Source organism: Cricetulus griseus, chromosome 5, assembly GCF_003668045.3.
Source record: "Cricetulus griseus strain 17A/GY chromosome 5, alternate assembly CriGri-PICRH-1.0, whole genome shotgun sequence".
Lineage (NCBI taxonomy): Eukaryota > Metazoa > Chordata > Mammalia > Rodentia > Cricetidae > Cricetulus > Cricetulus griseus.
Window position 1 is genome coordinate 69,349,294 of NC_048598.1, and position 23,256 is coordinate 69,372,549.

Here is a 23,256-nt window from a genome sequence, read left to right on the forward strand (position 1 = left end):
TCCCCACTGGCCATAAGCCTGGGCTTGAGATTCTGCCTCAGGCTAGTCACCACCTTCTGAATCACAGTAGTTGGTTACTGGGTGTGTCTGTACTGCAGGGAGGACAGGGGTGGCCTGAGGACTTGATCTAGCCTGCAGGGACACTTGTTCAGCCTCAAGATGGTGACTAAAAAACCAGAAGTGCTCTCTCTCATGCATGTACCCTCCCACATACACACAGACACATGCATGCACGCATGAATACACACACAAGCACCTGCATGCATACACACACACCTGACTCTAGAAAGCCAATTGCAGGCACTTCTGCTCTGTGACTAAATTATACCTCCCTCAAAGCCCAGTTGAAGCTCTAACTTTTGACTTTGAAGTAGAGTCTTTAAGGAAGTAATTGGGGCTAAATGAGATCAGAAGGGCGAGGCCCTAATCCCATAGGGTCAATGCCCTTAGAAAGAAGAGGAAGACAGCCTGGAGAGATGGGTCAGCAATTAAGACAATTGACTACTCTTCTAGAGGACCTGGGTTCAATTCCCAGAACCTACATGGTGGTTCTAGGGAGCCTGATGCCCTCTTCTAGTCTTTGTGGGCACCCAGCAGCTTCGTGGTACACAGACATAAGCACAGGCAAAACAACCATACACATACAATAAAAATAATGACAGAAACAGAAAGAGCACAATTTTGGCTTTTTTTGGAGGGGGTGTAAATCTGAAGACGTGGCTACCCGGTAGAGGCAGGAGGATCTTGAGTTCAAGGTCAGCCTCAGTTATACAATGAGCTTGAACTGGCAAGATGGCTCAGTGGGTAAAAGTGTGCCAGCCAAGCATAGCTAACAACTTGAATTTGGTACCTGGAACCCATGGTGAGGGAGAGAATTGACTCCCAAAGGTTATCCTCTGACCAACATATGCCATGACTTGGCTTGCTCAAGCGCGCTCATACACACACACACACACACACACACACACACACACACACACACCAAATAAAATAAAAAATTTAAAAACCAACCAAGCAAAGAAGATTTGGCCACTCTGGAAGACAAATGGGACAAGGGCTCACACCCTCATGATAGTACGCATGCCTCCAATTGGCCTCTACTTTGGGACCCTACTGTTATGCTCATTGGGCTGCCCAGCCCCAGCCCTCTGCAAGTGATCCCATCTGTCCCTGTTGCAGTTCTATGTCTTCTAAGCTTGTGTCTTTTCTCCTCTACCTGGACTCCTTGAGAATGTGTTTATCAGCTATTTCTATGCCAGGACCCCTGCACCTGCCCTGTGGCTCGCACAGGCACAGGACAACATGGTGGCCTTTATGTCCTGGGCCTTGCAACCAATGGACCTAGGCAGATGCTATGTCAGGAAGCCTGAGTTTCTGTGCTCTCTGGGATGGGAGTGGGTCTCTCACATGGATGCTGTGCTGTGTTAGGAGAGAAACATGGGGTGGGGAGGCAGGAAGGCTGTGGTCCTGGTGCTCACTGCAGGCTTACTGTGTTGAGAAGACAGAGACAATGCTTCTCGCTACCACCTTAAGCAGCTTGAGAAGTTCCCCTAACCTTTCAGTTCAGGCCAAATGGAAATCCAGGGCTTTGAAGCCAAAAAGAATTTGAGGATTAGCCAGTATGATGAAGCAGAATTGGAGCCTTTTTTTAAAAAGATACTTAGAAAGAGGGCCTGACAAGATGGCTCAGTGGGTAAAGGCTCTTGTGGCACAAGCCTGCAGACTTGAGTTTGATTCTTGGAAATCACATAAAGGTGGAGACAAGAATGGGCTCAAAGACCTCTGACCTCTACATGCCCCCTCCACACACATCATATACGTACACAATAATAATTTTTAAAAAACAAATTTTAACTTGAAAAATATTTAGAAAGAAAGGTACTCAAGAAGATAGTGAGACATGGCGAGGGGTGTGTATGTGGGCTCTTCCGGGGACAGTCACAATGAAGTTTGCCAGCATTAGCCACTTATATACTGTCTTGGTGGTTTTCAAGTGGCTGAGAATGCTTCTTTTGATGAGTGAGATGAAGTGGTTCTAGAGATGCCTTGAATGGAGCTATAATCTGATAAAACAAAAACAACAGAAACCCCTGAAACTGCAAAGGGGTTAGGATATGACCTTCTCCTATAAATGAGGGGATGCCTAGACAGTGGTGGGCTCATGGCTGGGATGGGAGAAAGAACCAACCAGCTCACTGTGCTGGAGTTCTTGCTTGCTGTTGGCAAGGGCCTTTGGCCAAACTCCAGGGGGAGTAGCCTTTTCCCCTTTCATGTCCTCAAGATAGTTCCCTGTATCCTGCTTCAGCCTGGCCTCCACTTCTGCTGGAGAGTAACTGTGGGCCACAGCAAGTCTGTGACCTGAGAATCATCCCAGTGCCCACCTCTGCAGTCTGTGACTGTGTGCGTGGGCTCTCAGGAAGGAGCAAGCATCAGGGATGAATGCTGTAGCCTTCCTGGCTCCTTTGCCTCTGTATACACCGGTTAGGCTGCACACTTTCCAAGCCAGGCTCCCTAGATTACGGAGGAATGGAGGAGAGGTCAGAGAGAAGGGTGGGGAAGAGGACAGACCCACTTGGGACTCCCATCCTCTAGACACAGGAACCTTGGGGTAAACTTCAAGAAGAGAAAAGGTTCCAGACTATACTCCCCACAGCGCTGAGCTCTGGCCTGGATGGCTGGTCACTTCTGAGATACCAGCAGATTCCTCAACTGGGCTTCCAGAACTATATACCTGGAGCAGAGGCCACAGAACACCATAGCTGTCTGCATGGGCTGCTGGGCCTGTGCTTGGAGCACAGACAGGACTGACTGCAGAGGTGGAGCCTCCAGCCCCACCATGAGCAATAACAGCTGCTGTGACCCAGTGTGTGATCCATATAGCAGGGGGACCCACGAAGCTCAGACACAGCCTGGCCTCTGGGGAAACTGCAGAGAGAGCCACAAACACAACGTAGAGATTGCAGTCAATGCAAGAAGCTGGGAACCCTCAGGGACAAGTTCTGGGGAACTCCCCTCCTCAAAAAAAAGGAGAGGCCTGGGACTTGTGGTGGGGAAGCGATCAGAGAATGCTTCCTGGAAGAGATGATTAAAAACATGTCCTCCATCACGTCTGAACATTACATTGTAGTGGTAGCTGGGCAGATGAAATTCAATGTGCCTCCGGGAGCAGCTGCTGTGGGTGAGCAGTGTCTCCGGCCACCTGGTGGCAGTTTGGAGGCCTGACCAGTTTTAGACACCTTTGGATGCTGGCCTCAGCTGTCACACAGGTCTCAGTCCCTTGTTCTTCCTGCTCTCTCACCCTTCTGGGTCTGTCCTGCCTGGTCTCCTTGCTGCCTATCTCTGTGTTTCTCTGTCTTTGTCTCTCTGTCTCTGTCTCAGTCTCTCTCTGCATCTTTCTCGGCATGTTTTGCCTCCAAAGCCCCAAGAGAAACATCTGTTTGGCTGATAGCCCCTGGGCTGTGGGTCATGGTCCCTAGCCAGGATGCCAACAGTTGCCAGGGGCCAAAGCTCAGAATATATCCTATGAGCTGTGGCTGGAGCAGAGGGACACACAGAGGACAGGGCAGCCTCAGGGCTTTGGGAGCCTTCTCCAAACCTCCAAGCCCTTGCATTGCAGAGGGCTTTAGGGGCACAGGTCCTCTGGACCCTCAGCAAAGACCAGAGGGCAGCAAAGACCAGTGACTGTGGGTAGCCACTTCCAAAGCTATCCACAGAGTGCCCTGCACCAGGACCTCCCAGGACCCAGTCAATGGCTTTGTCACCATTGACAGTGAGTCCCATCTTTGGCACAGGATGGGGATCCTGGAGCTAAGTCAGATTGGTGCTCACCAAACTGCAGGACCTCTTGGGCCAAAGATTGTGTTTTTTCTGCCCCACTGAATATTGCTTTGCTTTTCTATTGTTCTTTCCAGGGAAATCTAATTTTAAAACAAACAAAAAAAATCACATGTTTTCTAACCAACAGGACACAACCAGTGCCAACAAATATTTGATAGGAAAGCAGTCCTTTGAGCCATTCAAGGTTTGTTTTTTAAGAGACAGGACAAAGTGTCATCCCAACTGTCCTGAGCATGTGTTAGCCACTGCCACCCTCTGTTCCTTTGGGCTTGGAAATCTGGCCTGAGGTGTCCATTGGAATGCCATTGTGAGAGCCACATATTTTCCAATCTGGAGGGTGTGGTAGTGGCAAGATCTTCCTTTAAATGGGGAAGAGGCAAAATATAACTATGAGTAAGCATTGACAGCCTCAGAAGTTTCCACGCACACAGAGTCACTGGCAAAGCAAAATGGCAGTATCTAGGCCATGGGATGACAGGAACACAATGGAGAGGATAAGTCACCATGGCTAGAGGAAACCCAAAGACATTTTATATATATATATGTATATGTATATGTATATGTATATGTATATGTATATGTATATGTGTATCCTGTAGTGTGGTGTTTTGTTTTGTTTTGCTTGTAAATGGGGTCTCATTATGAATGCAGCCCCACCTTGTCTGGAACTCTCTGTGTAGAACAGATTGACCTCAGACACATGGAGATCCACCTGCCTCTGCCTCCTGAGTGCTGTGATTAAATGTATGTGCCACCACACCTAAGCTGATGGTTAGTTTTCATTGCCAACTTGACAAAATCTAGAATCACCTGAAAAGAGGGAACCTCGGCTGAGGAATTGCCCAGACCAGATTGGCCTGTGGCCAATAGGTCTGTAAATGATTGTCTAGATCAGTGGTTCTCAACCTTCCTAATGCTTTAAGACCCCCCCAGCCATAAAATTATTTGTCGATACTTCATAACTGTAATTTTGTTACTGTTATGAATTGCAATGTAAATATTTGTGTTTTCTGATGGTCTTAGGCAGCCAAAGGGGTTACCACCCACAGTTTGAGAACCACTGGTCTAGATATATGATTGGTGTGAGAGGCACCACCCCTAGGCATGTGAGCCTGGCCTGTGTAAGAAAGGTAGCAGGGCAAGCCAGAGAATGAGTCCATAAGAAGTGCCCCTCCACACTTCTGCTTCGGTTTCTGCCCTCATGCCCCACAATGGTGGGCTGTGACCTAGAAGTGTGAGCCAAATAAATCTTTCCTCCCCAAGCTGTTTTGTTCTTTCACAACAGCAGAAAGGAATCTGGGGTGGTGTGTGTGTGTGTGTGTGTGTGTGTGTGTGTGTGTGTGTGTGTGTGTGTGCATGCCTGTATATGTGTGGATGTGGATTGTGTATGGATGTATGTAAGTGTATGCAAGCACACCTGTGGATTGTATGCATGCATAAATATGGTGCACATGTGTGCATGTGTGGGTGTATGTATGGGTAAGTATAGTGTACATATGTGGATGTGGGCATGCGGGTGTGGGGGCATATGTATGTATAAGTATAGTATGCATGTGTGCAGGTGCATATGTGTGTAAGAACAGTGGATATCTGTGCGTGTGTATATGATCTCTTTTTAAGGTTGCTCACCACAGGTCCTAGGATTTTTTTTTTCTCTCATACAAACTTCGATGTGCGTGATGTGCCAGGCAACAACGTCATGACAGCCCCTTGGATGCAATTCAAATAAACCAAAATAGGGGGGCAGCTGTCACATGAGAATCCATCAAATACCATACAACCAGAAAAGTGGCTGGGCGCCATCTTGAGAAGAGTGCACTACACCCGCACGGTTCCCTGTGTCCCTCTCTGGCTGGAAGTGTTGGGCCCGAGGAGAAGCAGTCTGGTATCCAAATGCAAGCTTGCAAGTATGTCCAACCTGATGCTTTGGGCCACATGCATCTAGGACAGTGATGAATGCAGCCCAATACAAAATACTAAGCTTACTTATTCAAACAAGTGTGTGAGTGCATAGGGGAGAAAGATGTACATAATCTGACTTCATGGTTACTTCGTGTGAAGTTTGTAGGAGAGGATATCATATCTCAATGTTAAAAGGGTGAGGTGTACCTGCATGGAGCCTACTGGCTGAGGACCTTCCGACTGTTTGGTTCCTTGTCTGTAAAACACAGTCAATAATACCTCATTCACAGGGTTATTTTAAGACCAAGCGGAAAACACAAAGGAAACACAAATGTAAGTACAAGAGATTGGAGCTGTTGGGGCTGCAGAGATGGCTCAGTCAGTAAGGTGTTTGCAATGCAAACCTGAGGACCTGAGTTTGGATCCCCAGCACCCACATAGAGAGGCAAGCACCGAGCTGGCGAGATGGCTTAGCGGGTAACAGCACCAGCTATGAAAGCCTGGCACTCCAAATAATCGGTTGATCCAGTACCAGAGCCAACCTCAGAAGCTCCATGTGATGGCCAACAGCTGTGATCCCAGCCCTCATACCTTGAGATGGAAGGTGGAGACAGGAGAAATGGCCACAAGTGCACATGGGCCAGCTCGCCTGGAGAACACCTCACCGCTGCAGAAACAACAAGAGAGCTCCTGTGTCAACAAGGTGGGAGTGGGGAACCGACTCCTGGAAGTTTTCCTCAGACCTCCACTTCTCATGTTGGGGCATCCTCATGGCCCAACTCACACAGATCTTGACACACGCAAGCACAGAGTGAGGTGTGGCAGCATGCATGTGTAACCCCAACACTGGGGGTGAGGGAGGAGCAGAGACACATGGATCCCTGAAGCACACTACCCAGCCAGCCTAGCAAAAATGACGAGTTTCAGGTTCCATCAGAAACCCTGTCTCAAAAATGCATTCATATGTACATACATACATACATACATACATACATACATACATACATACATAGGGACAGACAGACGGAGAGACAGACACAGGGACTAGGGCTGGAGGTATGGCTCATTGGTTAAGAGTGAGCACTGCTCTTGCAGAGGACCTAGTTTAGCTCCTAGTACCACATTGTGCACCTCACAGTTGCGTGTAACTTCAGCCCAAGTGTGTGTGGTGCCCTCTCCTGGCCTCTTTGGGTACTGCATTCACAACCACAAACCCCACCACACTTAAAACAAAAAATAAGATTTTTTTTTTTGTGTGAAAGGAAATTATAAAACAGTGGAGGAATGACATCTAGTGTCAACCACTGGCACATGTACTCATGTACATGCCATCCTGCACACACGTGTGTACACACATACACACCAACAAGTATGTTTACCACACCACACCGAGAAGGGGAAGGGGGAAGAAAGGAAGCTGTTAGGTATGAGGGTAAAGCGAGTCAGTGATGCCTTGATGGAGAACATTCCTTAGGCAAGAGCCATAGTCCTGCAACCCTAGTGTAGACATCTTTCTCTGGAGTAGAGCCTCGGCCTTGGATGTCTGAGCAGACAGAGTGTCCCTGGCTTCCAGTCTCCATGTCAGTGGTCAAAGGTGTGGAGCTCATGGCTACACTCCCTGCCCATTGTCTCAGCCACAGAACCCACATTCTGGCTTCTTCCCATGGTTCCCAGTTTCCCTATAACCTTTCAACCCTCAGTCCATAAGCTCAAGGACCAAGATCGGAAGCAGAATAAAGACAAAACAGGAAGGCTGTTAGACCTTACAACCAGCAGTCATGAGGAGGCAATCAGACAAATGAGAACCAGCCAGGTTGGGTGGTGCATGTGTTTAATCCCAGTACCAGGGTGGCAGAAGCAGGTGGCTCTGTGAGTCCAAAACCAGCCTGGTCTACAAAGAGAGTTCCAAGACAGCCAGGGCTACACAGAGAAACCCTGTCTCAAAAAAAGAAAAGAAAACCCAAGGTAGATACTGAGTCTGAAATGAAAAGTCAGGACATCAAGTAACTGGGAGGTAACTGTGGAGATGTAGGTACCATCCGATCACTTGGGCAAGTTTATCACCTCCCTGAGCCTCACAGCTGGGATCAGGGAAGCAGCCATGATGGATGTGCTATTGCTATCATCTCCTAGTGGGAGGTCGGGGATCTCTGTATCCAGCACCAGCTCATACCCCACAGTCTCTCTCCAGCTAGCTTCCCACCCAACTAACCAGTTACCAGTTAGCTTGACACCCATTGGAGAGTCTACATCCATTCATACAATGAATGATGTCATGTATAGATTAGGCCCTTGGTCATCCAGGACCTGGGATGGGGTGTGCAGAGTTCTCCATGAGAAGAAGAAAAACCTGTCCTTGTCTCTCAGGAGAGGAGCTGAAATCACTGGGGTAAAAAGGGGACCACTGGATATTGGCAGCACCAATGGACGCAATGATGATGTTCTGGGCAGCCCCACAGCCATCACAGTACAGCTTCCCAGAGGGGTCCTCTACAGTCTTATAGGTGACAATGGTGGCATGTACAGTTTTCACGTACCCTTCCACAATGCCAAATTTGTCATGAATGACCTTGGCCAGGGGAGCTAAGCAGTGGGTAGTGCAGGAGGCACTGCTGACAATCTTGGGTGAATTGTCATACTTCTTGTGGTTCAAACTTGGAATGGTTTGAGTAAGAATGGACCCCATAGACTCCTGTGTTTGAATGCTTGGCGCATAGGGAGTGGCACTATTGGAAGGATGGCCTTGCTGGGGGACGAGTGTGACTGTGAGGGCAGGCTTTAAGGTCTCATGTGTTCAAGCTGTGCTCCGTGTGGCACACAGTCATCTGCTGTCTGCAGGTCAAGATGTAGAACTCTTAGCTCCTTCTCTGGTGCCATGTCTGCCTGCATGCCACCATGTTTTCTGCCGTGATGGCAATGGACTAAACCTCTGAAACTATAAGTCAGTGTCAATTAAATGCTTTCCTTTATGAGTTGCCTTGGTCAAGGTGTCTCTTCACAGCAATGGAAACACTGGCTAAGACAACACCCATCACAAACATGGGGCATGAACAAAAATGATGACCTTTTGGTTCCACCCTTCAAGTGGTCCCTGGCCTTCTCCATGGTGGTGAAGCCACCAGTAGACTCCACAACACTCGGAAGCAGCATCACCCCATTTGATGTTGGTGGGATTTTGGTCCTGGAAGATGGTTGTTGATGACAAGCTTCCTATTCTCAGCCTTGACTGTGCTGTGGAACGTTCCAGTCAAACTGGAACATATATACCGTTCACCTGAGGTCAATGAAGGGGTCATTGATAGTAACAATATCCACTTTGCCAGACATGAAGCAAGCCCTCGTAACCAGGTGCCCAATAAAGCCAAATCAATCTGTTTACTGCAAATCGTGCTTTGACTTACACACAATGAGTTGGATGAATTTCACCATGCTTGAGTAGAGTCCTTGCAAGGGCTTCAGGAATGGTTGTCACCTTTCTGGAGAAGTTGGGTATGGTGGTTTAAATGAAAAATGGCCTCCATAGACTCATAGCTGTGGCATTGTTGGAGTAGGTGTGACCTTCTTGGAGGAAGTGTGTCTCTTGGGGTGGGCTTTGAGGTTTCAGAAGCTCAAGCCTAACCCAGTGTCACGCTCTCTTCCTGCTGCTGCCAATCCAGATGTAGAATCTCAGGTGCTTCTTCACCACATCTGCCTGTGTGCTGCCATGCTTCCTGCCATGATGATAACAGACTAAACCTTTGAAACTGTAAGCCAGCCCCAATTAAATGTTTTCCTTTATAAGAGTTGTCACGGTTATGGTGTCTTTTCATAGCAACAGAATAGGAACAAAGGTATGGGTGACATCACTTTGTACTTTCTGTGGGCATAAACCATGAGGCACTGAACATCTGCCAGTTTTCAAGGACAAGCTCCTAAAGGTGGCATTTCCAAGTCCTGAGGAGTGATCATTATGAATGCCACTGAGCCCCTTAACCACCTTCTTACCCTCCGCAAGACCCATCTTGTCATAGATGGCCCCACAGCCCCACACCCTGGCTGATGTGACGTACTTATCACCCACTTTCTCCCTGGAATCTTGCTGCATCGCATCAATTCCCAGCAACTGTTCAGCCATTCAGAGATGCCTAGACTAATTTTTTAGATTTACTTTTTATTAGTGTATGTGCTTTGGAGGTAGGAATATATCCATATGAGTGCCATTGCCCTCAGATTGTGAGCCACCCAACCTGCATACAGTGACAGAACTCAGGTCCTCTGTAAGAGCAGCATGAGCATCTTGACCTCTGAGCCATCTCTCCACCCCAGTATTTCCCGCTCTGGAAATTTCTTAAGCCTTTCCCTGCCTGTTCTTCTCTTTTTTTCTTCTATTCTTTTTCGGCTCCTTTCCTCCCTCTCTTCCTCTTATTCACCCCCCCCCCAAGATGGTAGCTTACATAGTCCAAATTGGCCTGGGTCTCACTATATAGCCAAAGATAACCTTGAACTCCTGTTTCTCCCGCCTCCACCTCTCCAGGGCTGGGATTGCAAGCATGCACCACCACACCCAGTTTTGCTGTGCTGGAGATGAAGTTCAGGGCTTCGTGCATGCTGAACTCTACCAGCTGACTTACACGCCAGCCTTTATTTTTTATTTGTTTGTTTTGTTTTCCTGCCAGGTTGTGTATGCTTTTTCTTCTTGCCTCATGGGATCTCATTATATGTTACAACATTAATCTGTTGGTCATTACACATGTTTTAAATTTCTCCCCTGGTCAGGTCTTTTAACTTTGTTTATCGTGTTTTGGACCATGCAGAAGCATTTATTTTTATGTAATCAAGGCTGTTGAGGTTTTCTTTGCTAGCTTCTGGATTTCATGTCCTGCTTCGGAATGCTGTCTCCCCTCCAAGATCATGAAAATATTCTCCTGTCTTTTCATCTAGTGGTTTTATAGCTTTGTTTTTCCCCCTTTGCAGCCTCTAGCCATCTGAAATGTGTTTGGCAAGCGACACCCCCCTTTCTTAGGAAACCCCATCCTGTGCTGACATACACAGACTGCTGCAGCAGCCACGCCTGCCCCACCCACCTTCCCCTCCTCCCTCACTCACAGTCATCCCACAAGTATGTTGGGAGCCATTGCTATGCGTGCACATGGATTACCCAGCAGAAGGGACCATGACCCGATCCTTGGACAGAGGAGGACTGATGTAGGGAACATTGCAAGTGATGAAACACAAAGAAAATGCAATTTCAGGTAATATGGGGGACGATAAAGCAAGGTGTGGGGTGAGGGCTAACAACAAACATGTGGTGGTTACTTTTAACTGTCAACCAGACATAGTTAGATTTCAGTGTCAAAATAGAAGGATCTGGGAAGAGAGTCTCAATGAGGGATTATCTAGATCAGTTGGTCTGTTGTTGTGTTTATGGGAGATTGCCTTGCTTAGGTTAATAGAAGTGGGAAGACCCAGCCTAAAAATGGGTGGCACCATTCCCTGGGTGTGAGTCCCAGACTGAAAAAAACGAACAGAGAAGATGACTGGAGCACAAGCATGCATGCATTCATTTTCTCTCTGCTCTTGACAGTGGATGTGACCAGTGTCTTCAAGTTCCTGCTGTCCTCACTTCTCCACAGTTGAACACTTAGCTGGGATCGTGAGTTAAGATAAACCCTTTCTTCCTTAAGCTGCTTTTGTTAGAGTATTTTATCAGCCTAACAGAAATGAACTAAGACAAGAGTTGAGTGTGGGTGTGCATCATGAGTGTGTGTGCGTGTCCCTGTGTTGTGCCGATGTGCATGCATAAGGATGCTTAAGAACAGACCTGGTATTATTTCTCAGTCACTATCTTTTTGTTTTGGAGACAGAGTCTGACACTGGCCTGCATCTCATGGATTCTGCTAGACTGGCTGGCTGGTTTCCAGAACTGACCTGTCTTTCCTCCCCAAGACTGGATCATAGGCATGTACATCGGCACATACCACTAAACCTGGCTCTTTGTTGGTGGTGTTGTTGAGACAGGGTCTTATGTAACCCAGGCCAGCTTTGAACTCTCTATGTAAAGTACGATGACCTTAAATTTCTGATCTAAATACCTCTACCTCCCAAACGCTGGAATTACAATCATGTGCCACCACACCCAGGTCTGCAGTGCTGGGGATTGAACCCAAGACCTCATGCATGCTAGACAGGCACTCAATTGACTAAGCTCCAACATTTTTCACCCCAGATTTTCTACATGGGTCCTAGGTATCAAACTCAGGTCCTTGTGCTTGTATGGCAAGCACATTACCCACTGAGTGAACTCTGCAGGCCCAGAAATGAGGTTTTAAGTAAAGGGACCAGGAAAGAATTCTCTGGTGGCTCAAAGCAGACACTCATAAGGTGATAGAGTCAGCCACATAGATGCCTGGGCAGAGGTGTAGGGAAGGACTGATACTGGGCAAAGAACCTAAAGGGATCCTACAGAGCCAGGTCAAGAAGCAATAAGAAAAGGGCTGGGGTGGTACCTGGGCAAGTGGAGTGCTTGCAGGCATGCACATAGTTCTGGGTTCCATCCCCAGCACTGCATGAACCAGGAGTGGTGGTGTATACCTGTGATCCCAGCGTTCTGGACATGAAGGCAGGAGGTTAGAAAGTTCAAGGTTATCCTTGGCTGTCCAAACTTTGAGGTCAGTCTAGGATACCAGAGCATTCTGGGTGAGATGTGGAGATTTTGATGGTAAATAATTTTTGCAAGGTAAGGGTGTGTGTGTGTGTGTGTGTGTGTGTGTGTGTGTGTGTGTGTGTGTGTGTGTGTGCGCGCTCGCGCATGTGTGTGTGTTCCATGATGCACATATGAAGATCAGAGGACAAGTTGCAGAAGTAATTCAGTTCTCTCTTTCCACCATGTGGGTCTAGGGATCAAACTCAGATTGTCAGGATTGGCAACACTGAGCTACTAAAGCATCTCGCTGGCCCACCCCTCAGCTCTTACCCTTCATGCTTGGTCCTAGGGTGTCAGTTGCCACCAATGTACAGTGATATATCACATGGTATACAAGAATCCCCCAAGGAACATTTGAGAGTGGCCATGTTGACTCCAGCCCCAAACCCTGTCCTGGTCTCAAGCCCAGCCCTTACCCACTGCCAGCACGGACTTCTCCAGAACCTACTGGAACCTTCCTCACGAACCTTCTGCTCATCTTCCTTGGACACACAGGGCTCTTGGTTGGGCCCTTGCTTTCCTCTGTCCCTTCACCTGTGACTGTCTTATCCACTGAGTAGCTGGAAGGTCCACTTCTGGAATTTACCTCCTTAACTGCCCATGTTCTCACATAGATGACAAAATCAACCTCACCTTGTACCTCATGGTCCACCTTGACTCTCCTAGTATTCTCAAAATGTCAGAAAGACCCTCTGACCCCTACCTTATGGCCTTCTTTAGGGTCAATTCCTCCAGCCAGCATGTGCTCAGCTGAGAGCAGAATGGGGTGGGTGTCAGGAGGGAAGGGGGAAGAGAAAACTAGAGGAGGGCGGGGAGAGGAAAATGAGAATGGAGAAGAAGAAGAGGGCAGATCTGGAGGAGAGGGAGGGATGTAAAGAGGAGAAAGAGAAGATTGGGAGATGCCTTAGTTGGTAAAACACTTGACTAGCAGTCATAAGGGCCTAAGCTTGACTCCCAGAACCCATGCAAAATACGGTTCAAGAGCACATGACTGTAATCCCAGTACTGAGGTATGAAGACAAGGGGATCCCCAGAGACCACTGGTTAGCCAACTTTGCTCACTTGGCTAGTTGCAGACCAGTGAGAGACAGTGTGACAAAAGAGAGTGGATGGCCCCTGAGGAATGACAGCTGAGGTGCTTTTCTAGCCTACCACACGGGAATGGGGCAGGAGCAATGAGCCTAGGATAGCCCAGGGAACAATTGCATACCAAGTGGGCAGAATGACAGGCCCCACAGAAAGAGGCTGAAAACAGACGCAGGAAAGATGGAGACCTCTGGAACCTCGGGACAAGATTTTTAAGAAGAAAGCCACACACAGGAGAGGTAGAAATGTCACAAGCATGGATCTTTTCAGATCAAAGAACCTTTCATACTAGGGCAGCTCTTCAGGGAAGGTGGCCAGACTCTGGCAGCAGGAGGCCTGTAAAAGGTGCAGCCCAGAAGCCAACGTGACATAGCTCTGTGATTTTTGAAGCAGCATCAGGCAGTGTCACTGTCACTCACTATTCATGTTACCTGCAGTCAGCTGCTGCCATAGACAGCAACCCACTTGACCTGAGTACACAAAGGGCCATTGGGGACTGAAGGAGTGCAAGGACAGAGACACAGAACTGGCCATCTGTCATGATCAGGAGAGAAGGTGGAGGACATGGAGCAAGGCATTCTTCACGCAGCCCATCAGACATCCTCAACAATATGCAGGGCTGAGTCCAGGCTGTTGTCACAGCCAAATTACACCTATGACCCCAGGAACAGACACCTTCCCCAGGACCTCATCACTGTGGATGTCTTCCCTCTCTTCTTCTCCTACCTCTATCCCACAGTGGTGGTGAATCTGCTCCAAGCAGGAGACAAGGTGCACGCTTCCATGTACCTTCTGGAGGAGGCAATGTGTGCTGGCTGGTTTTATGGCAACTCAACACAAGCTAGAGTTGTTTGGGAAGAGGGAACCTCAATTGAGAAAATGCCCCCCCCCACCAGGTTAACCTGTAGGTAAGCCTGTGTGGCATTTTCTGATTGATGATTGATATAAGAGCACATAGCTCACCGTGGGTGGTGCTGTCCCTGACCTGGTGGTCCTGGGGGCTATAAGAAGGCAAGCTGAGCAGGCCATGGGGAGCAAGCCAGTAAACCAGTAAGCCAGTAAGCTCCTCCATGGCCTCTGTGCCGATTCCTCACTCCAGGATCCTGCCCTGAGTTCCTGCCCTAGCTGCCTTTGATGTTGGGCTGTGATGTGGAATAAGATGAAATAAACCCTTTCCTCCCCAAGTTGCTTTTGGTCATGGTGTTTTATCACAACAGAAAACCTAACTAAGACACTATGAAACAGGGTCACCAGCTGCAGTGCATTTTGTGAGGGACAAATGTTCCACACCCACCAGGAGTGGGAGCCAGAAAAGGCTTGCCAAGGGCCTCTCATGACCTTCAACTTGGGACTTCATAGCGGAGGGACAGCCAGGTAGAGAAGTCGCTAATGCCTTGCTGCAGGGCCCAGGGTTGAACTGAGCTGTTCCTATGCCAAGAGAGCCCAGAGACCAAGTGAGAAATAAATGAGAAAACTGGGCAGCAAAGGCTAAGGTTTGAACTGCTGTCTGTGGGGTGCAGGAAGGTGAGCAAGGAGGACCTTCCATGGTGCTGGAGAATGGAGGAGGAGGCCAAAGGCAGAGCAGGAAGACCTGGAACAATAAGAAGGAAGGAGAGGCTCTCCCTGTAAGCAACCTGAGATAGCCTGTGAAGATGGTTCGCTACTCTCTCAACCCAGAAAACCCTACAAAACCATTCAAGTCAAGAATTTCAAATCTCCGGGTTCACTTTAAGAATACCTGTGAAACTGCCCAGGCCATCAAGGGTATGCATATCCGAAAAGCCACCAAATAGCTGAAAGATGTCACATTGAAGAAGCAATGTGTGCCATTCTGGCGATACAATGGTGGAGTCGGCAGGTGCGCCCAGGCCAAACAGTGGGGCTGGACACAGAGTCGGTGGCCGAAAAAGAGTGCCAAATTTTTGCTGCACATGCTTAAAAGTGCAGAGAGTAATGCTGAGCTCCAGGATCTAGATGTAGATTCTCTGGTCATCAAACACATCCTGGTGAACAAAGCACCTAAGATGCACTGATGAACTTACAGAACTCACGGCCGGATTAACCCATACATGAGCTCCCCCTGCCACATCGGATGATCCTCACGGAAAAGGAACAGAGTGTTCCAAAGCCAGAAGATGAGGTTGCACAGAAGAAAAAGATATCACAGAAGAAACTGAAGAAACAAAAACTTATGGCACGGGAATAAATTCAGAATAAAATAAATGCAGATAAAAGTTTAAAAAAAAAAGGAAGGAAGGAGAGATGCTAGATAGAAAGGACCCTCCCCATACCCACAGGCCTATGCCTGTTAAGGACCCTTTATCAACGGCAGGCACTGCACAGTGGGGAAGGGACATTCTCACCAGGGCTTCACTGGTTTGAAGACACACATACTGGAACATATACACACAGACCACCAGACTACACATGTGCTCACAAACTACATAGATACACAGTATCTATGTACACTGAACACGCACTACACAGACCATACACAAAACTGTACATACACACTTCAAATGGATCCATAGAACACATACTACAAAGATTATATATACATACATGCACTACACACACAGCATATGCATGCAGAGAACACAGTATACAGAATGTACACACGTAATATACTACACATACACAGAACACAGAACACGGATCGCACAACATGCATTTACATACAATACACACTCTACTCAACACACATTTATACAGCACACATACAAAGAACACACATGCAATACATGTGGACATGTAGAATATTCCACAAACCACACATATGAATTAAATACATAGCCACAGCACACATCCAACATACATGTACATACAACACACACTATACAATCACACATACGCAAAATATACATGTAACAGCACACACAAATTACACACATTCACTCTTCACACACTTCATAATCCATACAAATTGCATGTGTAATACGCATGTACACATAACATACCATATGCAAACCATATATACACACACAAACAAGCTTGTGTACACCCTGGCCACACATATTCACACAGTACATATATAACACATAAGTATAAACAATACACATACCAAACATCCACATATACATTATACATATATGAAGTATACATATAACACCTGTGTACACATAAAACACAGTACAGAAAGCACACATATTCACACAAGCTACCCATAACAGCATACACAACACATATACATAACTACACAAACCACACTTGTACACAAAAGTAATACACACACACACACACACACACACACACACACACACACACACACACAACACACACGGAACATAATTCATACAAATGCATCACAATGCATGTGCACAAATAATAAATAAGACACACATATAACACTCAATATCCATGCATACATGTGACATACCACATCTGAACCCTGCGTATAGACACATCACCACCGGGGTCTTAGAGATTCTTGTTGACTGAGCCCAAACACAACTCAAAGCAATTTGATTTCCTTGAGTGTGGCCCACTGGGTTGAGATGCCAGTCTCATACTTTGACCTCAACTTTAGCCACTCAGGCCTGGAACCCACTGGAATCTACCCCAGTGCCTTGGTACACACTGCCTCATCATCCTGGCACACAATCTTGCAGTTCTGCCTGGCTCTTCTCTTGCAGGCTTTGCCATAGTGACACCCTTTCCACTTTCCTGCTGGAGTTTGTTCCTTCTGAGATTACATTGGAGGGATGTGTGAATGTGGCTGTCTTGTGTGTTCCTGGTGCAGGTGTGCCAGAAGCCAATCTCAGACATCATTCCTTAGCGCTGTCTACCTTGGTTTTTGGTCTTTCCTGACCTGAAACTGACAAGGAGGTGAGGCAGGCTGGCCAGCAAGTCTCTGTCCCCAGAGCCACCACACCACAGTCCCCTCTCTCTAAGGACCCTCCCAGACCTACAGCATTAGCTACTTTCCCCATTGCTGCAATTAAACCCCTGACAGAGCAGCTTCAAGGAGTAAGGTTTGGGACCATTGGTTTTGTCAACCTGACACGAACATAAACATATCTGGGAAGAGGGACTCTCAACTGAAAAAGTCCCCCCACCGCCCCCCCATCAGATTGACCTGTAGGCAAGTTCTGTGGGGACATTCTCCTAATTAATGATTGATATAGGTGCCAGCTCTGGGTGATATAAGAAAGCAGCCTGAGAAATCCAGTAAGCAGCTTGAGTTCCTGTCCTCACTTCCCTTCATGGAAGACTGCAACCTGTGAGATGAAACACACCCTCTACTCTCCAACTCACTTTTGTTCATGGTCTCCATCACAGAAATAGAAACTTAACTGGGACAGGTTTGTTCTCACTCACAGTTCAAGGGGATACAGTCTACCATGTCCAGGAAGTCCTGGCAGCAAGAACATTGAGTCTTCTGGTCACGTTACATCTGCAGACAGGAAGCAGAGAGAGATGAATGTTGGTGTTTGGCTCCCTTTGTCTTCTTTAGTTAACCCAAGACTCCAGTCCATGGAATGATGCTGCCACAGTAAAGATGGCACCTCAATTAACCCGATCTAGAAACTCTCTCATGGTTACATCCAGTAGTGTGTTTCCATAGTGATTCTGGATCCTGTCAAGTTGGTAATGAGCACTAACCGTCACTCCTAAATTGTTATATGGTATACTCCATGGCACCCCTGAGGATTAGGAAACCCAGCAATAGGAGACTGTCCTTGTAAGTGGCCCATAGTAGTAAGACTTGATTCTCAGCTGCCTGCATGTCCCTTAAGCCACCTCCAAAGTTGGCTGAGGCCTCCTGGCTGCAAAAGTCCACTGTGAGCTCCACTGCCAATGCCCTGTTTGACATGGCACAATACTGTGGTTGCTTTGCGGTGGTATATTTGTACTGGCAGAGGCAGGGGGTCACTCGTGCCTGGCAAAGCTGCCCACAATTTCTTTCATCAAAGTGAAGAAAGACTCTGCCCAACTAGTCCCAGAAATAGAAAGGCCACCAGAGCCATGAGACACTTAGCCTGGCGCTGCTGCATATGAGTCCTCTGTTTTCCTGGTGAGCCCTGGGCTTCCAATGCCACCCATGGCCTGGGTTTCTACACTGGCTGGTGAGAACTGGTCCTGCTTCCTCTTTTGCTTCCCAGTTGGAGTTCACATGGGTAGGAGGCCGGGCTGATGCTGGCCTTGGGTTTACCTGCCCCCTCTTCTACAAGCCCTGAGTTCACCATTGTAAGCACTTCTAATATCATCTTGGAACTAGACAAGTCTTTAATCGCAAGTTACAATGCCAGCATTAGATATTTATCCCAGTCCCAGTTCACACCCTCCATGGAGCCAGAGGGAGTCTGCAAAATAGTTTACACATAATATAGTATGGCACAGCTCATATATGAGCATGTCTAATCTGCTGCATCTATAGCCCAGGATAGCCATGCATGCAGCCCAATGCAAAATTATAAACTCACTTCAAACATTATGAGATTTTTGCTGGGGGGTTGGTTAAAATTTTCGAGTGTGTGTTTTGCCTACATTAATGTCTAAGCACCAAATGTGTGCAGTACCCACAGAGGCCAGAAGAGGTCCCCTGCAACTGGAGTTACAGAAAGTTACCAGCCAGTGTAGGTGCTGGTAATTGAACCCAGACCCTCACCTCAGTAAGAGTAGCCAATGCTCTTAACTGCTGAGGCATCTCTCTAGTGAACAACTCTTTTTTTTTTGTATTCATTGTGTTTAGGGATAGAAGACAGCTTTCAGTGTAGAGTCTATCCTTCTACCATGTGGGGCCCCGGGATCAAAAGCCATCAGTTTAGTGACAGGTGTTTTTTCCCTGTGAGCCATCTCTCGAGGACTGGAAGTAATTGCAACTTGATTTCGCGATCCTCAAACATGAACTTTAAGGATGACATCATGTCACAGTGTCATCTGCAAAGTCCGTACTGGAGAACAACCCGACCCAGTTACTACTGTTTGAAGGAGGTTTGTATTTAGTGTGGCATGACGGCAGCGTGTTGGACACACTTATGTTAGCCAGTCTCCAAGACTTTAAGACACAGTCCAGATGCCCCTAGTCCCTGATAAAAAGCTGGCATGTCCCCATAGCCTGCTTTTTCACAGCTGCCACTACCCAGTTGTACTCGCGTGTGTATCTGATTCCTTTCCCTGGCCACACCATTATGGATACAAGCGATCTGGCTGATCTTGGATGCTAAGTAGGACCAGGCCTGGTTAGTAGAACTGATTAGGAGAGCTCATTCTCACATGAGAATTTTCTTGCCTCTGACGCACCTCTTCTCGGGGCCGGGATCACAGTGATAATTATATGTGTGAATGCATGTGTATATGTGTTTGCCTTTTCCTGTGTGTGTGTGTGTGTGTGTGTGTGTGTGTGTGTGTGTGTGTGTGTGTGTGTGTGCAGGTCCAAGGTTGATACTGAGTATCTTTCTCAATTGTGTCTACATTGTATTTTTTAAGACTTATTATTTTATTTCATGTGTATAAGCATGTTGCTTGGATATATGTCTGTGCAGCATGTAGATCCCTGGAGCCAGCAGAGGCCAGAAGAGAGCTTCAGATCCCTAGGGACAGGAGCTACAGATAGTTGTAAGTTATCATGTGGGTGCTGAAAAACAAACCTGAGCCCTCTGCAAGAACAGCTAGTGCTATTAGGCACTCAGCCATCTCTCCAGCCCTCCAGCTTATTTTCTGAGCAGGTCTGTCATCTCACTAAGCCTGGAGCTCACTAGTCAGCTCGACTGACTATTCATCAAGCCCCAGGGATCAGCATGTCTCCACCCCACACTCATCACCAACACTAAGATTAAAAGTTCCATAACTCACTTTTGTGGGGGTCGGGGCACGGGGTATGAGACTAGTTCTTACAGTGTAGACAAAGCTGGCCTTGAACTCACAGAGATCCTCTTGAGTACTGGGATGAAAGGCATATGCTACCATGCCTAGCTCACAGCTGACATATGGGTGCTGGGGATCCATACTCCGGTCCCATACTTGCAGGACAGTCATGTTACTGACTGAGCCAGGTCATTCAGTCCCATCTTAATTTTTTGAGACAGTCTCTCATTGAACCTGAAGTTTGCCAATTTGATGAGACTGGCTGGCTCTCAAGCACCAGAGATGATCCTCCTGTCTATCTTCTCGGTGCTGGAATTACAGGTGCTGGCTGTCATGCTCAGCTTTGTGTGTGTGTGTGTGTGTGTGTGTGTGTGTGTGTGTGTGTGTGTGTGTGTGCTGGGGACATGTACAGCAGCACGTTGCTCAGTGAGCCATCTCCCTGCCCCCAGCAGCATCTGCAGTGTTTTGAGGGACAAGGAAGCAAGTGCCTTGATCCAGAGGAAACAAAGCATGCTGAGATATGACATGATGGAGGCAGAGGGCCCATATGAGCCCTTCCCTTCCATGGCCACTCTCACTCTGCCTGTGACAGAGCCAAGGCCCGCCCCAGGGGTGGGGTCAGGAAAAAGGGCAGAGCCCTTTCCACTCAGTACCACTAGGCCTGTGCTCTCTGCATGCAAAGCCAGGGGATGCTGAACTGCACCCCAGAGTCTGGAAGAGAATGGCTGCGGAGATTTGCGCCCAGGGGAACCCTACAAGCTTAGAATTCAGAACTGTAGACTCTCAAAGCCAGTGTCTATTTAGACTCTGAGAAACAACTTCCTTTTCTTATGCATGACAGGGAGAGCAGGGCTGAGAGTGAGCTCGTAAAAGGCCTGTGAGTCCTGCGGGGCATCAAAGAGCTCTAAAGGGGGCATGCGATGAGTTCAGGGTAAAGGAATCAAGCAGCATATGGATCAAATTCTCTGCTCGTGATGCATCCGCCAGGGAAGACTGCTCACAGTGCTGGAGGGGTGGGTGGAACACTCTGAGTCACAGAGGGCTCCCAAAGGCAATGGGCCCCTCCATCAGCTTCCTTATCCTTATCCTGAGATGTCTTTCTGCTGTGGGGTAGTCAGATGAGCTTGCCCTTAAACCACTCAGGTCACAGAAGCCTGGCCAGCTCAGTCCAAATGCTGCTGGGCTCCCTCCGGATGCTGGGCATTCCTGGTCCTATGAGCTACTATCCACACTGTCCCCATCCTTGCAGCAGTGGCGGGGAGAGGGCAGTGGCTCCCTTCCCAACACCCTCTTGCTTAGTCTCAACCCTCTTGTGGCTGGGTGCCTCCCTCCTGCGGCTCTGTCTGATCTCTCTGATCAACAAGGGTTCACCCCCATCTCTCCCAGCTGCTTCTCTGAACTTGCCTTCCTGCTCAGTGTCCCCAGCTGCCCACAGGAACCCTCCCCTCCCCAACAGCAGACAACATTGGCCTCCCTCCCAGGACTAATGGAAGAGTCAAGATTCCCAGGACCCATGGTATCTACTTCAGCCCACCCCAAGACCATATCCTTTGTGTGGTGTTTGTGTGTGTGTGTGTGTGTGTGTGTGTGTGTGGTGTGGTGTGGTGTGGTGTGATGTGTGTGTGTGTGTGTGTGTGGTGTGGTGTGTGTGTGTGTGTGTGTGTGTGTGTGTGTGTGTGCGCGCGCGCATGCACATGGAGGCCGGAGGTCAACCCTGAATGTCATTCTTCAGGACCTATTACTCTTGCCTTTTGAGATGTCTCTCACTGGCTTGAAACCCATCAATATGACTATGCTGGTTGACAAGTGAGCTTCAGGTGTCTGCCTATCTCTGTTTCCCCAGCTCTGGAATTACAAGTACACACCACCACATCCTGCCTTTTTATTTTTAATTTGGGTTCTGGGAAGTTGAACTCCGGTCCACATGCTTGCAAGGCAAGCACTTTACAACTGAGCCACAACACTCCTCCCACCACCCCGGTCTCCTCCTTTTCATTTGAAATAATCTTGTTCTCTTCATAATTTATCTCAGTCATTCATACCTTCTAGAAAACTCCATGACCAGGAAGTCCGGAGCCTAGGGTGATGATTTACGCCCCCATGTGGAAGAAGGAAGAGGTACTGATACTATGGGTTGGAATTTAATCTGAGGATTTGTCCATCACCACCCCTTCCCTGGCTACTCTGGAGAAAGGAGCTGGGATTACCAAGGGCAAGATGACCTGGCCCAGGTCTCAAGTCCAGGATGGAGGACTCTTTGCCAGGGCAGTACGGTTTTCCCATTTTCCATATGCCATAGGCAGGAGACAACCACCTTCTACTTCCCTTTCAGGAGACTCACCAGTGATTAGCTGATACCAAGTCTGTGGACCTTAGACTCAGAAAGCTGGGCATCTGGCATTCCCACTGCTGCTTCCTGACCCAGGCCAGGGCCCCAGGCCTTGCCCTATAAACTACCCATGTAACCCTCCACTTTTGTTGCTTTCCAAGCAGGAATCAAGAGAGGACAGACTTCCCTTCCTCCCTCCCTCCCTTCCTCCCTCCTTGCCTCCTTCCTCCCTTTCTTCCATTTTTGTGTGTGGGTATATGTGTGTATTCAAGTGTGCATATGGAGTCCAGAAAACAACCTCTAGTGTCATTTCTCAAGTTCTGTCCACCTTTGTCTTTTTTTGAGACAGTTTCTCATCACACTGGAATGCGCCAAATTGGCTTGGCTGACCAGCTAGCCCAGGGTCCCTCCCATCTCTGCTGGAATTACAGGCCTGAGCCACCAGAATCAGCTTTATTAACATGGTTTGGAGGTGGAGCTCAGGCCTTCATGCAAATCGAGTGCTTTACTGACTGAGCCACTCCCTAGCCCAGGAGGCTATTAAACCAGATCCAGAGCACAGAGAAAGATGGGACTTTCAACCTCCCCTCCATGTGAGTTCAAATCTCTGGTC

The 23,256-nt window shown here is 48.0% G+C and overlaps 1 pseudogene; it reads left to right on the top strand.

Annotated features, from left to right (window-relative positions):
- The first annotated feature begins 9,440 nt into the window (after positions 1–9,440).
- Positions 9,441–15,755, top strand: LOC113835916 (annotated as a pseudogene).
- Positions 15,756–23,256: the final 7,501 nt, after the last annotated feature.